This window comes from Erpetoichthys calabaricus, chromosome 10 (genome assembly GCF_900747795.2).
Source record: "Erpetoichthys calabaricus chromosome 10, fErpCal1.3, whole genome shotgun sequence".
Classification (NCBI taxonomy): domain Eukaryota; kingdom Metazoa; phylum Chordata; class Cladistia; order Polypteriformes; family Polypteridae; genus Erpetoichthys; species Erpetoichthys calabaricus.
In genome coordinates, this window is record NC_041403.2 from 89,749,794 (window position 1) to 89,766,685 (window position 16,892).

The following is a 16,892-nucleotide window of genomic DNA, read 5'->3' on the forward strand; positions in this document are numbered from 1 at the left end:
CGATCACCATACAGAAAATCCAGGAACTGCTGCTGTTCTTGACCCACTCAATCTGCACTGTAGGAACACCACTAAGTTGCTGCATTCAGAGTGATGTAAATCTTTAGACTTGCCAGCTCTCCCTCTGAAAGATACACACACATAACAAATTCAGAAGGTCCTACCTGCTTTGATGCTCCCACTAATGATGATATTAGTCACTAAGCAACTTAGTGAGGTGAGCATTATGTCTAATAAAATGCCCACCCAGTGTACACAACTTAGCATGTATCTTGAATGCACATTCACTAGTTACAATTGTAAGTGATGCGAATCCTGATGCAATGTATTCTCCCTGAAATGGTTATTTGATATGAACTGCTGCAGCAACCTCATATTTGTAGTACATAAATACATCAGAAAATAAAAATTAAAATTAGACCTTTGAGACTCCTTTCCTTAGATACAGACATGAATGAAATGAACACACCTGCAATTGTGTAACAGTGAATAACATTTTTTATTGGTATCTTTTTTAAAAGTATGAATAAATCAGCCACGTCTTTTAAATGCTGTAGATGCTTTGCATGCTATTGGGAATTTAACTGAAATTAATTGAATTTAAATTCATTCAAACACATGTTTTAGCTGGATTGTTCTTTATGCAGCTGGATTTTTAAACTGTTAATTAATGAGAGATTTTAATAGAGCTTCTAATTAATAAGTCAGAAAGTACCAGAAGCAAGTGGAGTGTGTTTTAAATTATAATATCACCTTTTTCTGGGTGTACTGCCTGCTTTTAAAATATAAAGTGAGTTTTAATTATATGCAAATGACAGTAATCTATTTTTAACCAATTAAATGTAGCTCAACATTATTTAATAATTATCTCTCAAATAAAATATGAAAGCATCTGGCAATTGGTATTTGAGATTCTTTCTCTTAATATGAACTGAATGCAAAAGAAGCAGTTATCTTGTATATAATTTCATCAAGGCAGCAACTGGAGAAGTATATTTCTGCTTTCTTTTTTATGATCATTGTAAATTAGTTTAATGATGCTGTATATTCATCATCTTAAACCTTAAGCAGTATGAAAATAATAATTTTATAAAGAGTGCAGTAACATATATTCTGGCTACTGAAATGTTTCCACACATTGGTCCCTTTATGGTTAATACTAGCTGAATGGTAGCCTAACATCAGATCCACATTAATAATATTAAACAACATTCACTCAGCATCAGTCTGCTGTCAGCTCATCAACAATTCTGTCTACAGTGGATTCTTCCACAAGTGCAACATGAGTGTGTAAATTTTTAATGCAACTGGAGTAAAAGATCTATAAATTTATACAAAAACATGAAGCATAGAATGTTCAGAAAAGCACGAGTTTCCCAAAAGTGCTATACAGCAATTAAAAAAATAAAAAATAGTTGTATCTATTTTTAGACTGGTCTATAATGACCTTTGTTGTAAGCAAATAATATTAAATTTAATAAAAACAGAAAAGAAAAGTAACATTAAAAATGCATTTCACTTTATTGTTTATTATTAAACACCTTCTCCAGATAATATAGTTCAGATCTTTAAGTGTATGTCTGTTCAGACAAATATTATTGTTTCAAAACGGTACGATAACCTGCCGTTCATACAGTAATTCCTTTATAGTGGTCTAGAATGATTTTTACACTAATTACATTTGCATAAAAGACATTTACCATTAATGCAGTGTGGTATATTTCAAGCTGTTTGTTATGTGTTTCAGGGAGATGGGGAAGAAGTTCAGAATTAAAAATAAAAACACAGTATACATATGTAAAGTTATGCAATAATAACAATACCAATAATGAAAATGTTTTGGATTCAGGTGTTGTCAGACACCATCCTACTTTCTAGTGTCAGATCACAACAAAAAAAGACAGAGCTGACTTCAGTAGTTTATGAATTGAATTACATTTTATTGATTTGACTTGTACTTAAAAATTCAGAAAATGAATTAGTTTATTTATTCAAGGAGTGCATTGAAAAGCTTACCTCAAGCAAAAAGGGCTAAATGAAGAGAGGGGGTGGAGGGAGAGTTGAGCAATTCAGAGCTACCCCTTTCAGAATACAGATTGCTAAATTACAGTGCAAATCAATACAGCAGAGAGATTAAGATTAGTACCATCAGTTACCTAGCATTGACTGGAACCATATAACGATTCAGGTTCAGCCCACCAGTTTAGACGATAGATGATGGATCTATAGGTGCCAGGCGTCATAATTTCCTTATCGACATCATCTTGCAGGCTGTTTGTCTTCAGCCTCCTGGCTTGTCGGCAAGTAGCAAGCAGTCTTTTATCCTTCCAACTTCCCAAGTATTAGGGATGCGGGTGATCAATGCACAGCTACAGCTGGTTGAAGGGGACCAAATCCATTGAACAGTTGATTTGGTTCCATTTTACCAGCTTTAGCAAAGCATTTATTGCTTTCCAGACAGTAGGGCAGTAGAAAACAAAGTTCTGCCTGGAAGATAAGTAAGGTCAATCTTTTTAACAATATAAAAATATTACATAATCACTTTAAACTCCAGTAAAAGAAACAGTTAAATGAACAGAAGTGTTGAATAAATATGCTGTGAAATACACATTTTCTGTGTAAAAAATAAGACTATTCATTTATTAATGATCTGCCAGCCAGAATTAATTTTTACTGCAGGTTTTACGTGCCATGGCTATCATTAACCCATTGGTCAGATAAGACTTCTTAAGCCAGTGCCATCCATTTTGAGGGCTGAACAATGCAAGAACCAATTAATGTAAATGAATAAAGACAACATCAATTCATTCATTGAATATTTAGAAGAAAATGGGGGCTACATTTCCCTGGAGTCTGCATATTCAAAAATGTGCATAATCACTGGAATAAAAGAATCTCTTGTGCTCCACAAAAATAGGTTATATTATTCCACACAAAAAAAGGCTTTCACACACAAAAAGAATCTTTGATTTAAGATCTTTGAAAACTAATTGCCTTCTTTTTACATTACATTCAGTTATTTGTTTTTGGACTTTTCTGTGTTATTTATATCCATCCATCTATCCATCCATTTATTTTTTATTTAATTTGTGACTTCAGATTGGTTCAAGGTTAAAGCAGTATGTTGGATAATTTTCCTTGATGCACATTGTAATTACCCCAGGTAATTAATGTCCTCAACAACTGAAGATAAGTACAGTCTGAGCAGAAGTGGCGGCAAATTATAATAGTTCTAGTGTCATGGAAATATGATTTCAGTTGAGGGAGCTTTAAAGTAGGTTGGTGACCTTTAATACTTTTTCAGACAAAAGTGGGCATATGATATTGCTCATCAAACAGTACTAGTTGTGAATATAATGGGTTAAACTTTTAGTGCCACGTAACAACTTTGACTCATTGGTGGTATTAAATGCCAACACATTATCAAAGTATACACACAAGAGGACTTTCCATGCAGCTTTGGAGTACATGATTAACAACCCCTCTATCTGCAAAGTGAAGGCAATGTACAGTAGTTGTATTCTTTCATTGTTTAACAACTCTTCAGACTACAATGTGGATGCAGGGCTATTGTTTCCCCCCTATTGTTATTTACCAATAGGAGCTGTGTTTTGGTGTGATAAGTAAAATTGCAGAATGACAAGTTATCTGTTTAACTTTTATATTAAGAATAATTGCACGTAAACTACCGGTACATTGAAAAAAATCTTCCTTTCCTCCGCAAACAAATTAGGACCAACAGCTTGCTGCTCGTTCTTCAGTATTATCTACCACACTACAGTATTTTGCGCTCTACCATTACAAAGTGTAGCATCATCAGAAAACTACAGCTAAGTGTTAACATTTCTTTTAGAATATACTGTATATTCATTTTGTGATTATATTAGAGCAGTTGGCCTCAGAGCTAAATTAGTGCATGGAAGTGTTGTGATTATCACTGATACTTCACAGCTCCAGGAATCTGAGTTTAAGTTCTTGGCCTCATCAAGTCTGTGTGGAGACTGCATATTTTTATCTTGTTCGCCTAAGATTTCTATAGTTTGTTTTTTTTCAATCTCACATCCCCAAGACGTGCTTGTCAGAATATTTTGCATCTATAATTGGAACAACTTCGAGTCAGTGTGAGTGTGTGTATGAGTGTATCTTGCAATGGACCGGCATTCTATTCAAGGTTATTTTTTGCATGTCACCCTGAATTTTGGAAAAACCCTTGTATATAGGAACTTGACAAGCTACAGGGGGAGAAATATTAAGTGACACATTCTACTTAGTGGGCTGAGGAAGAATACAGCCTTAGAAGTGTACATTTTCGTTAAAGAGAAGAAAGCTGTGTATGAGCATAATTTGAGAAGGGGCAATGCTGCAAGGATGAAAGATAAGTTCTGCTATATTACACCAAATTACTTATAAAGATATACCTAAACCAGTGAGTATTTTCAATAAAAAGGATATTTTTTGTTCATCTTCCCCAAGCTTCGCTGTACTTGTTCTTTAGTGAGAGCTGCAGATTATATTAGGTTTTGTCTAAGATGATAAATCAGTATTGTTTGTATATTATATGCAATCTGTGGTCTGTGTATTCTGTCCTGTAAATGGCTAGGCCATTTTCACTTCATGGTACTATATATAGGAACTATCACTGCTAATACATTTAGTTGGAATACGGAGCATTAACCCAATAAAAAGGACATTTTCAGTTTGTTGAAATTGGTAAGAAAATACATGTACATAAGTGTTGTGTGTTGATCTTTATAGGATAGAATTTAATCATTTGTAGCCTGAAACTTGTGATTTCTGTACATGCATTTGATTAATGGTAATATTTTATTCTGAGTTGTTCTTAGTAGCATGTATTAAAATATAATATCAATTACTATAAGTACACATTTTACAATGTATAACAAATTTGCTGAATGAATATTGTGTAGTTTGAAATTTACAGTTAGACCAAGAAAAAACATAGTTACAACATATTTGTAAATTTATTAACATATATTTTATATTTGTGGAACTGTTTATTGTTGCTTTAATGCATTCTAATTATTATTGTTATTGTCTGCAGTGTTTCATTTCATAGATATATGTAATTGAGGATATGCTGTGCAAACATATTCAAGATATGGAATTATGGCCATTTGTGGTTGGGCACATTTGGTAACCCTGAAAACATTAATTGGACTATTAAATGAACATAAGTACTTTATAGTAGTTGTTCTTTTGACAGTCAGGGTTGGCTCCATGCTCCCTGGTTGCTCCTAGGAGCCTCCTGAACTGGGAACTGTCGATAGTTATAAACCAAGATGAACCGGGCAAGTAAGGACACACACAGTCATCCATGGGTTAGTGCTAAAGTGTTCTAAAGTGCAGTGCAAGATAGCCTTCAATAAATAAATAGTCAATAAATAAATAATCAATAAAGTCCAAATGAACAGGCCTTGAGTTAAAAAACAAATAATTCAGAGATAAAACCAGCATAAAACACGGTCATTGGGACTTGATCTTTCCCCCATTCTTTGACTGAGCCCAGCGCAACTTCCTTTTGTCTTCCTAGCTCATCCCATGGCTTGCTCAGCCAGTGGAGACACCAGCAGCTGCGGTCCTCTTTGCCAAGCCCTGTCTTGGCTGCCTCAATCGGCGTCTACCAGACCACTCTATGTCAGCTGTCTTTCTGTCGCTCAGATCCCTAAGGAGGACTCCACCACCATTATACTAACACCTCCATTTAAATTGGTGGGTAACGATCCACTTTATGGACCACTGTCCATTCACTCCACCATGAGGCCACTGACCACTCTGCCTCCTCCTCCTCTATCTCAAGCTGTGTGGTGTTCCTTTGTTCTGATCTGATCTCTCTTTGACCAAACTCTCTGCCATGCAGCCTCCCTGTATAGCCCTGATTGGGTGCAGAGGCTCTCCTTCACCTACTCCAAGGTGTGAATGAGGCACCTGACTGACCCAATCACATTTTCACATGAATGCATGATCAACCAAGCACCCCAATTAATCTCTGAGGGCATTCAAACACCGGAACTAGTTTGGAGCGTGCACGCTCTGGGATTGGATTATTTATTTAAAAATCGTAACTTCACCATGGACCTCTTATCACAGTCATGTCATTTTCTAACCCACTTAATCCAGACCAGAGTCATGGGGTTTGCAGAAGCATATGCTAACTAGCACAGGGTACAAGGCAGGAACAAACTCTGGAAAGGGTGCCAATCAAGCACAGTACAAATGCACATAATACACACACACATTCCAAAGATGTTCAGGATTGGTTGACTGGCAACATTAAATTGGCCCTGTATGAACGAGAATGGATGTTTGTGTTGGACTTGGTTCCTCCCTTGTATCTGTAATGAAATAAGTGGCTTCTGAAAAATGAATATCTTTTATTATTTTAGTAAATGTACTGTGGATATATAGTGAGAGGAAATGATGATACTAATTGCTAAATTTAACATAGTAACTTTCACATCTGTCATAAACACTGGATCTTTAATTTGCTTTTGAATATGTTTCTGCTGAACATGTCCACACGGCCATTTTCTAACATCAGGCAGTAGCAGTAGTGGCTAGAATAGTTGCATCAGCTGACAAATGCTGCATCCAGTGAAAGATTTTTTTTATTTCTGAAAAAGAGACTTGTTTCTCTGTAAAGGATACTTACACAAAGTCAGAGGTAGATTTTCTTCATGTCTTCCAGAGAGCTGAGACTCTGCCTGAACTGGTAGCAAATGTAGCAGCAGAACCTGGATTTGAGGAGGATTCACCATTTTCAGGTAAATGGCCTGGGTGCCTGTAGGAATGGAAGAAGTGTCTTAGCTCAGTAGTCTGAAGTGTCTGTCTGGAGTTTAAGATGCATTTTCTTTATGTTTTCTAATGTTTTTAGTTGATTTTACAATAATAGCTTTTCACTTTTTAAAAAATTATTTTCATATAATACATTTGACCAAGGTAACCAAATAATCAATGATCCCTATTTTTTCATCCTGACTGGTTAGTTTTCTATCATTTTTAAGGTCTATTTATAAAAATGTTAGCAAGACATTCACATTTACTTCTGTCTAGTTGAATATTTACCGTCAACTAAAAACAGTGCAGAATGATGACATAAATGTACACTAAATATTTTTTCACCACTTCAATATTGACAGTAATGTGTTTCTTGCAATTATGTTTTTGATATAAAAAGTCATTAAGTGTCTCTATAATTCAGTACTGCATTATGGATTTATAAACAGCAAAATGCCAGTTTTCAAAATCTTTCATAAAGGAAAATAATAATTAATTTTAACACTGTTTTTTCTGTGCAGCATTCAAATAGAAGGTCAACAGAGATGATTAAATTATATGGAATATTTGCATGTAATAAATTCCATCTACTAAAAAAAACTATAACATATAAGGTAAAATAAAAATATATCACTCACTAACTAGGTATGTGTTAATTTACATGTTGATTATATAAAATGTATTCATCACAATCTATATATATATATATATACATATATATATATATATATATATATATATATATATATATATATATATATATATATATATATATATATATATATATATATATATATATATAGTGAAACAATCATGAAGCTTCTATAATTTGAATTCTGTAAAAACAAATTCATACAAACTGCATACTTTTTGGATTTGTACAGTGCCAGTGATAAATTACTGGTAGACAGTGGGAAAATATCATTCTGCCTAATACTTATTAAAAATAAGAATCTGTTATGTGCAATAAAATGTATGTGCTAAACGTTTAAACTCATACTGACTGATGTTTTGGAGATTTTCTCATCACAGGTATGCATCATTATAGTTTCATTTATATCTGGTGTTAAAATTCCAGGAACACAATACCTTCCTAACTGGAATCACATTGCTTCTACAGGAACTTTTTTGTCAGCATTGAATACAAATACACATCAAACACGTACTTCAGGCATGACAACACATGAACAGCTGCTTCTGAATTTGGTTGAAGGTGTCATTTTTCAAACATTTTCATTTAGGTTTGTACATGTGGCACAATTGACTTTTGATTGGAGATAATGATGAACAAAAAAAGAAACATGATAAAGAAAATATAACTGTCTTAGCTCAGTGACTGTCAAAAAAAGGTCATGATGATATTGCAGATATTTTAATACATTCAGTAGTGAAGAGATTTATACATGAACATTTACCAACAAGCATTTATAAATGTTCTACCATTTTTTACTTAGTTAAATTTAAGGATTTTAGTGATCCCTAAAAATCAAAGGGGTTTATCAGAGACGGGGTGGAGTGATAATTTTGAGATACTATGAAGAATAAGACCGCCCATTCTATTCCTATTACTGATTCCACCCTCCAAACCTCTTAATGTCACTTAACTTACTCTTTGCATAGTTTTTAGGATTAAGTAGTTTGTTACATATAAAAAATGGTGTTTTCTATATTTATTTGCATTCAATATTTTAGTTGGTATATACTTAAGGTTTAATTCTGTCACTACATACAGTGTATGACAAATCGCAGATCAATATAACAGCAATGCTTTTTCCAAATGCTTGAATACAAACTTTCAATGAAATAATATTATAAGGCATAACTAGGAAATTAAGCTAGGCATTGCAAAAGAACAATGTTCTTTTGTATATATAGAAAATAAAAACATCTTTTTTTGTTACATTCGTAAATGTTAGACATTGTTCTATATACTGTTCCTAAATGTCTGCACATAGCAGCAATCGCTGTATATAAATCAATCCTTGCTTTCTTATGATTTTTTTTACATCTAGACTTGGATCTCAATAACGAGAACAGCAATGTAGTGTGAAATATTCACACATTGTGGAAAAGTATATGATGATGAGTGGACCTATTCTACATCAGAACTCTCTTCCACAAGGCACAATCATATGCAGCACTATAGATGATATTCAAGATTGGCAAATATTCTCATAAGCTTAAGAGAGTGTTAATCATATTAACGTATTTTTATACAACGTCCTGGTGTACCTGTTTACACAAATGTATTATATCAAATATGATTAAACCAAAAATATATTAAACACTTAAAGATCTATTACCTTCTCCACATTATATGCCACTTGCGTTTAAACCTTAGTTCAGGACCATTGACATTTAAAAAACAAATTTTATGATGATTTTATTATTTTTGGTTAAAATGATGAATGTTATACATTCTTCATTCTTGACATACTGTGGAATATATTTTGTACACACATATGAAAAAAGACTATTAATTAATACTATATACAGGTATTAGTTTAGTAGTAACAGGAGTAATCTAATTGAAAATGGCATCACTGCAGTAATAAATCTTTATAACCCATTAATTTTTTGAAACGGTGAAGGAAATCCATAACATTTTTTGAACAGCCAAGCCTCACAGTACATCCTCAACTGAGTTAAGAATCAGTGACTTACGGACTTAAAGACACAAGGTTGCTGCCTGTTTCACTCACAACACATCACATTTTCAACTTTCCAATGAGTCTGATAGTACTTCAAGTGTTTATGAATTATTTACTTTTATCATTCAGTTGAATTACTGATAAAAAAGCAAATATTTATACTAGTGAAAAAAAGTAAGCGATTTTCTATAATAAAAATATTGGAATTGAGGTGGAAGATGTTGGTAATAAGCATCTCTTTAAATTAAATCATTCAACATTGAAAGTTATTGTGAATGCTCTAAAATGTCAATAATGCTTGTGTGTTAAAATGCTGCCTTATAAAGAATCTTTTATAGGTTTTGTTTTTCAGCATTTCTTAAAGATTATGATGTTTCCAAATATCCAGTGACAGTTCTCCAGTGTATTCATCTTCAGAGAGGAATGTACATATAGCCACAGTTATCTCAGTTTATAAAGTTTTACTAAATATAACACTGCTTAGAATTCAAAGGGCACCAATCAGCTCTGAACATGTCACCAGCCCTCTAGGACTGTCCATAGCATTATCTCCTCTAATCTATTTCTAGATTTTATTATCTGTAATGACAATTATATACCAATTATCATATATTTCATTAATGTCTCAGTTAGTGTATTTTAGATGGCTTTAATCCCTTGAGACCAACGAATGTGAGCCTAAAATGTTTTGCTATGGTATTGTGGAGCTTTGAAATAAATTTAGTTTTTACATGTCTGTCAAATATCTATTTATTAAATCAATATTAAAGTTGGATTGGCTCCAGCAGACCCCCGTGACCCTGTGTTTGGATTCAGCAGGTTGGAAAATGGATGGATGGATGTTAAAGTTATTTTTCTTAGTGGGCATTGCAGATATTTAGCATAATGGTAAGATTGCTCCACAAAGTTGTACTCTCCATCAAGAACAACCGCTTTTCTTATTTTTGCTCTGATACTATGATTGTGATTAGGTCCTACTCTATAAAGGTTGATGTCTGTTTGAAGTCATCATGAAAAGCCAAGTCATTTTCCTTGTCCCGAAAGTATATATTCTGCAACTAAAGGATAATTTTTAACCCTGTCTTAATTTGTGTTCTTTTTTTTAGACCGTCTTAATTAAAAACCATCTAATCACAATCATGTCATGCAAGAATGGACTTAAAATTGCTCTAATGAAAATATTTGAATGGCTTGTTCTAGCCCTTCTGAAGTCTGTTACTGCTACTGGTCTTGACCCTCTTCAGTTTTTGTATCGAGCAAATAGATCTGTGGACGATGCCATCAAAATGGGCCTTCACTTTGTGCTGGAGGATCTGGACTGTAAAGGAACTTACGCCAGAATACTGTTTTCTAACTTCAGTTCAGCTTTTAACACTATTGTCCTTGAACTGTTGTTGTCTAAACTTCTACAGACTAAACTGAGTCCTTCTATCTGTAAATGGAGTTACAGTTTTCTGACAAACTGGAAACAATACATTTGTAGGGCTCCCACCTCTTAGACTGCCTCCACACAGGTGCCCCTCAAGGCTGCGTACTTTCTCGCTACTTTTATTCATTGTATGCCATGGGTCCACTAATCCTCCAGTAAAAATCATTAAGTTTGCTGATGACACCACTATTATTGGACTGATTACTAATGGTAGCAAAACAGCTTACAGAAAGTAGGTGACTCGTCTTATGTCTTGGTGTGCTACCAATAACCAGGTCCTCAATACTGCCAAGGCAGTGGAAATAGTCACTGACTCTTGCAAACAGCAGTCACAATCTTTCCGATTACAAATTAATGATTCTTCAGTCAATATGGTGGAATCCTTCATATTTTTCGGTAAACTATCACAAAGACTCTCAGCTGGGACATTAACACCACTTTCATTACTAAGAAGGCTCAGCAGTTGTATTTTTTACACCAACTAAGGAAATTAAATATTTCCCAGCAAATCCTAGCTCAGTTTTACAAAGCCATAATTGAAAGTGTAATCATATTTTCTGTTATTCTCTCGTTTGGTTCAGCAACAGTTCCCTCCAAAAATAAATTACAGCATGTTATAAGGTCTGCTGAGAAATAATTGGCTGCGCTCTTCCATCTGTTGCAGACCTGCATACATCTCGTGTCACTAGCCATGTCAAAAGGATCACCACAGACTCATCTCGCCCAGCTCATCACTTGTTCCAAAAACTTACCTCTGGTAAACATTTCAGGTCAACTAAAACTAACAGACACCTCAATCGTTTCTTTCCCAGAGCCATAGACCTCTCAAACCTGTAAATTAGACTGTCTTCTTTGCTAATACGTATTCTGTAATAAGGTGTGTGTATATGCAGTATGTATACACGTAAGTGTGTGTACATGTGCATGCACACTACACACTCACTTTCACTTGCACATCAACATTTGTACATCTCCTTTATAATTGTACTATTCTACAACTTTGTATAAAGCTTTTTTTCTTTTTAACTTATGCTGTTCATGTTATTTTTTTATGTTGTGCTATGTCATAAGGAGCTCCACATCTACCAAGTCAAATTCCTGTAAATTAAGTACTGGCAAATAAAAGTGATTCTGATTCTGATAAAACTTATCGTGTGCATGAGCCCTGTCAAGAGCCTCATCTGGCATCTGTGGTACTATCCAGAAATTCTGTAAAAAGTTCATATTTCAGTATCATGGGTTTGTTAGTACAACTGCAACAACAGCAGCATTGGTTTAACAGATTCAATGTGGGGCTTCCTGATGGTTTTTGGAGATTACAAATTGGCTATATTTTTGACAGTAAAAGAAGCATTCAAAGGTGTAATTCTACCTTGGATGTGACATTTGTTGGAATGGTTTAAGTTACACCACTATACTTCTGGAATAGTTCTTGTTGTTTAATGGTAAATAAACATTTATCTTTCCACTTTGATGTACATCTGAAGTGTTAAAAATGTATTGATCTATTCTAGGAGCCCCAAACGACACAGAAGATAAATCTTCCTAATGTAATTTTTATAAAAAATAAATCAATAATCTATTACACAACTTTATAGCTCCAGTTTGTTAACATAAAGGCAATCTATCCTCATAATAACTGAACTAAACCCAAGTAAATATAAAAGTGTAGTAACAACAGAAAACAAAAACAGGCACTATTCATTTATTCTCAGATAGCCCAAAATTATGACTTACATTTATTTTATTCCTTTCGTACACATATGTCTTGAATTTTAGAATGAGAACAAATGTTATCACTTTTGGGAATCTGCATTTTTTCACTAATATACATCCAGTATAGCAGTGGTGCTCAAGCTTAGTTCTTGGGGCCCCCAGTGGCTACAAGCGTTCATTCCAACTAACTTTTGTTTTTAATTGCACTCCTGCCTTAATTAATCTGTTATTTTCAAGTGTCTATATTTTAGTGTCAAACCAGAATTTGCAAAATTAGGTTTAATAAATTATTATTGTAATTTAGTAGGGATTATCAAGTTATGTTAGTCAAGGGCTGTGCCAGTGTGCATCTGCAAAGAAAAATATAAACATTATTTTGATGTTGTAAAGTATTTAAGAAAAAAAGAGGAAGAAAAAAAGATGAAAGTAGTCTTCTTCTTCAGGTGTCTGTTAATTAATTTGTGCATGTTACATAGATGGAACTTATTGTCTTTAACTTGGCTGTAAGATTTTCATTGTCATCATCTTCACGTTTTTTTCTGCTTTTCCAGGTGCTCTTGTTATTTAAACTGTGACTAGTAAGCACGCTAGTGAACCTGACACAGAGGTAACTGCAGGCGTGCAGCCTTCCGTGTTGTGTGCATCTTACCCTCCTAAAATTAACTGTCATTATTAGGTTGCAAATAAGGTAGCAGGAAAAGGTGTTTTAACCTGAAAATGACAATAGATAGGTAACTACTGAAAATGCAAATATTTGTAAATGTATTATAAATATAATTCTTTCAGTTGTTACCTTTGCTGCACAAGTTAAAAAATGTATTATGTTTGTGAGTGTACTTCATATATTTTATTATAGCTAGCTCTATGCTGAATGGGCAGGCAGTCCTGAAACAATTGAAAAGTAGAAATGTGTGAAATATTACCAGTGGACTTTGGTATCATTGGTTCCTCCTACTTGAATTACATTTCATTTTCTTGGAATAAAGGAGGCACCAGTATAAAGGAAGAATCCATAAATGTTCTTTATGTATACACTGGCTTACGCCAATGCTAATGTCCATCATTATCTTTCAAGCTCCTGTACAGCATGTGCAGAATTCTGCATCCTGAATTTTAGCACATACCAGATCCTGGAAACATATAATAACTGCTTCACTTAAAATATCAGCTCTCTTACAAGATTCTTTTGCTAACATATAAAGCACTTCCTGGCAATATCCCTATCAATATTTCATGCATGCTACAATATTACACAGCCGGTCACAATTTAAGGTCATCCAGTGTAAAATTACTTGTTGTCCCCCATACTAAATGCTAGTGACTAAGAGTTTGAGCTTTTGGTACTGCTGCTCACAGGTTACAGAACTCCCTACCTCTTCATATTGACAGGCTTGTACAATTGCTGCTTTGAAAACTAATGCTTTTTAATTATGCTTTCATGTTCTATTTTTTTTAATTGCAATTTGACTATCTTATTCATCGTTTTTCAGTTTTGATTGTCTTGCATCTATTTATATTTTTGAGTTGTTAGCTTATTTCTGTAGTGTTCTTGAGTGTTCAACAAAGTTGCTTATAAATAAAATGCATTATTATTATTATTATTATTATTTGTACCATTAGCACACATGACCAAACCATAGTCTCCATGCCACCATAACTGCTGTCACTGGAAGCTGCTATTACCCATGTTGCCATTGCATGTGACAGTTGTGTCTCAGTTACTGGAATTAGCTGACTGAATTCACTCTCCTCTTCCCTGGTGTTGTCAACAAATCCTGTCAACTGTCACCTGTGTGCCACTGTCACCATTGGCAGCACTGACAATTGGTTTTAGCCTGTTTGCTTCTGCACCTGGTAATTTCATATGCATAAGACTTGTCAGGGAATGAGCATCTGCAACTTGCACATAACCTATGGGAGTTGAAAACAGATCTGTGACAAACAGCCTGCATCAAACAAACTGAACTTTTATATACTTGTTGATCGTATATATATATATATATATATATATATATATATATATATATATATATATATATATATATATATATATTGTGATGGATTGCTGCGGTGGGTTGGCACCCTGCCCGGGGATTGGTTCCTGCCTTGTGCCCTGTGTTGGCTGGGATTGGCTCCAGCAGACCCCCGTGACCCTGTGTTCAGATTCAGCGGGTTGGAAAATGGATGGATGGATGGATGATGGATTGCCGGCTTCATATTCCGGCCCTCACCCCCAGACTGCCAGGAGGAACTCTCCCGACAGCATGGACGTGCCCCGAATTCCAGCAGGGCCTCATGGACTATGTAGTTTTTATACACAGCCCTGCTGGATACCTTGGGGACCACTGGAAGTCGCTGTTGGGAGGCCCGTGGACTCATATGTGCCCTATAACCTGGAAGTACGTCCTGGTCACGTGAACAGGAGAGATGACGTACTTCCAGGTTGAAGAAAAGGACTTCTACCCTGACCCGGAAGGAATAAGGACTTGTGGGTAATGGAACAGGAACACCTCCGGGTCAGGGAGTATAAAGGACTCTGGGAAAGCCCAGTACAATGAGCTGAACTGGGAGGTAGGGTGGCGAAGTGTCTGGGAGTGGAGGAATTGCGTTTGATTAGTGATTGATATTTATATGACTAGTGTGGAGTGGAGGGTGCTTTGTGCACGTAATTATTGTAAAATAAAGAAGTCTTGTGCTTTTACCTGGTGTTTGGAGTGGTACCTGAGGGTTCAAGAGGTGGATAAATACCTCTACTGCTACAATATATATATATATATATATTTATATATATATATATACATCCATCCATCCATCTCCCAACCTGCTGAATCCGAACACAGGGTCACGGGGGTCTGCTGGAGCCAATCCCAGCCAACACAGGGCACAAGGCAGGAAACAATCCCGGGCAAGGTGCCAACCCACCGCAGGACACACACAAACACACCCACACACCAAGCACACACTAGGGCCAATTTAGAATTGCCAATCCACCTAACCTGCATGTCTTTGGACTGTGGGAGGAAACCGGAGCGCCCGGAGGAAACCCACACAGACACGGGGAGAACATGCAAACTCCACGCAGGGAGGACCCGGGAAGCGAACCCAGGTCCCCAGATCTCCCAACTGCGAGGCAGCAGCGCTACCCACTGCGCCACCGTGCCGCCCCTATATATATACATATATATATATATATATATATATATATATATATATATATATATATATATATATATATATATATATATATATATATATATATATATATATATATATATATATATACATATATACAGTATATATATTGTGATGGACGGCTGGCAGCTGCTCTGGGACACTGCCTCCCCCAAGATGCTAGATGGCTATCTCCCTGCAGCATAGCAGTGCCCCGGATTCCTGCAGGGCACCATGGGATCAGGAGTTCAGCTTCACAGCCCTGCTGGGTACCATGGGTGCCGCCAGGAGACACTGCAGGAGGACCTGGGGACTTCTACTTTCTACATAGCCCGGAAGTACTACCAAGTCATGGGGAGGGAAGCCCAGAACTACTTCCAGGTTGACGGAAAACTTCATTTCTCTATCTAACCCAGAAGTGCTGGCAAGTCACGTGGGCAGAAGAGCAGAAGCACCTCTGGGTTGGACCATATATAAAGGACTGCAGAAGACCCAGCAAGTGAGCCAGAGTCGGGTGGAGATGGACAAAGCTTGCTGGGAGGTGTGGAGGAGATAGAGCAGAAAGATAAGAATATTGAGCTTAATTATTCAAATATTTATTGGTTGCTGAGGTGCTTGAAGGGCACTGTTCAAGAAGAAAGGCAATAAAAATCTTCTTCTTGGTGCTTTTAAACTTTGTCCTGTATGTCTGTCTGTTGGGTTTAAAGAGGCACTAGCGTTTCCACAATATACATATCATATATATATATATATATATATATATATATATATGTGTGTGTGTGTGTGTGTGTGTGTGTGTGTGTGCGTGTGTGTGTGTAGTGGTTTCAGAAAAGGTTCATGACATTGCCAATGATTCCAGAAGGTAGGGGCTGTATCTATTATTAATGGGTCAACATCTATATATATGGAGACACTTGTGAGGCCTTATGCTCCTTCTTGACCACTCAGGTCTGCTGGTGAAAGGCATCTGGTGAAGCTATATTTGCATGGCAGAAAATCTCATTCCAGACTCTGTGTTCACCTCACAGGTGGCGCAGTGGTAGTGCTGCTGCTGCTTTGCAGTAAGAGACTGTGGAAGATTGTGGGTTCGCTTCCCAGTTCCTCCCTGTGTGGATAGTGCTTTGAGTACT

The 16,892-nt window shown here is 35.7% G+C and overlaps 1 long non-coding RNA gene across 3 annotated transcripts in view; it reads right to left on the bottom strand.

The window, feature by feature from the left end:
- Positions 1-1,919: 1,919 nt before the first annotated feature.
- The window catches only part of LOC114658543 (uncharacterized), a 60,924-nt gene continuing 45,951 nt past the window's right edge, over positions 1,920-16,892 (bottom strand). For all 3 annotated transcript variants that reach the window (XR_007936153.1, XR_003717402.2, XR_007936152.1), the window contains 2 exons: positions 6,671-6,799; positions 1,920-2,487 (listed from right to left, as the gene is read on the bottom strand). This is a non-coding gene — a long non-coding RNA (uncharacterized LOC114658543). The remainder of the gene's footprint in view (positions 2,488-6,670; positions 6,800-16,892) is intronic.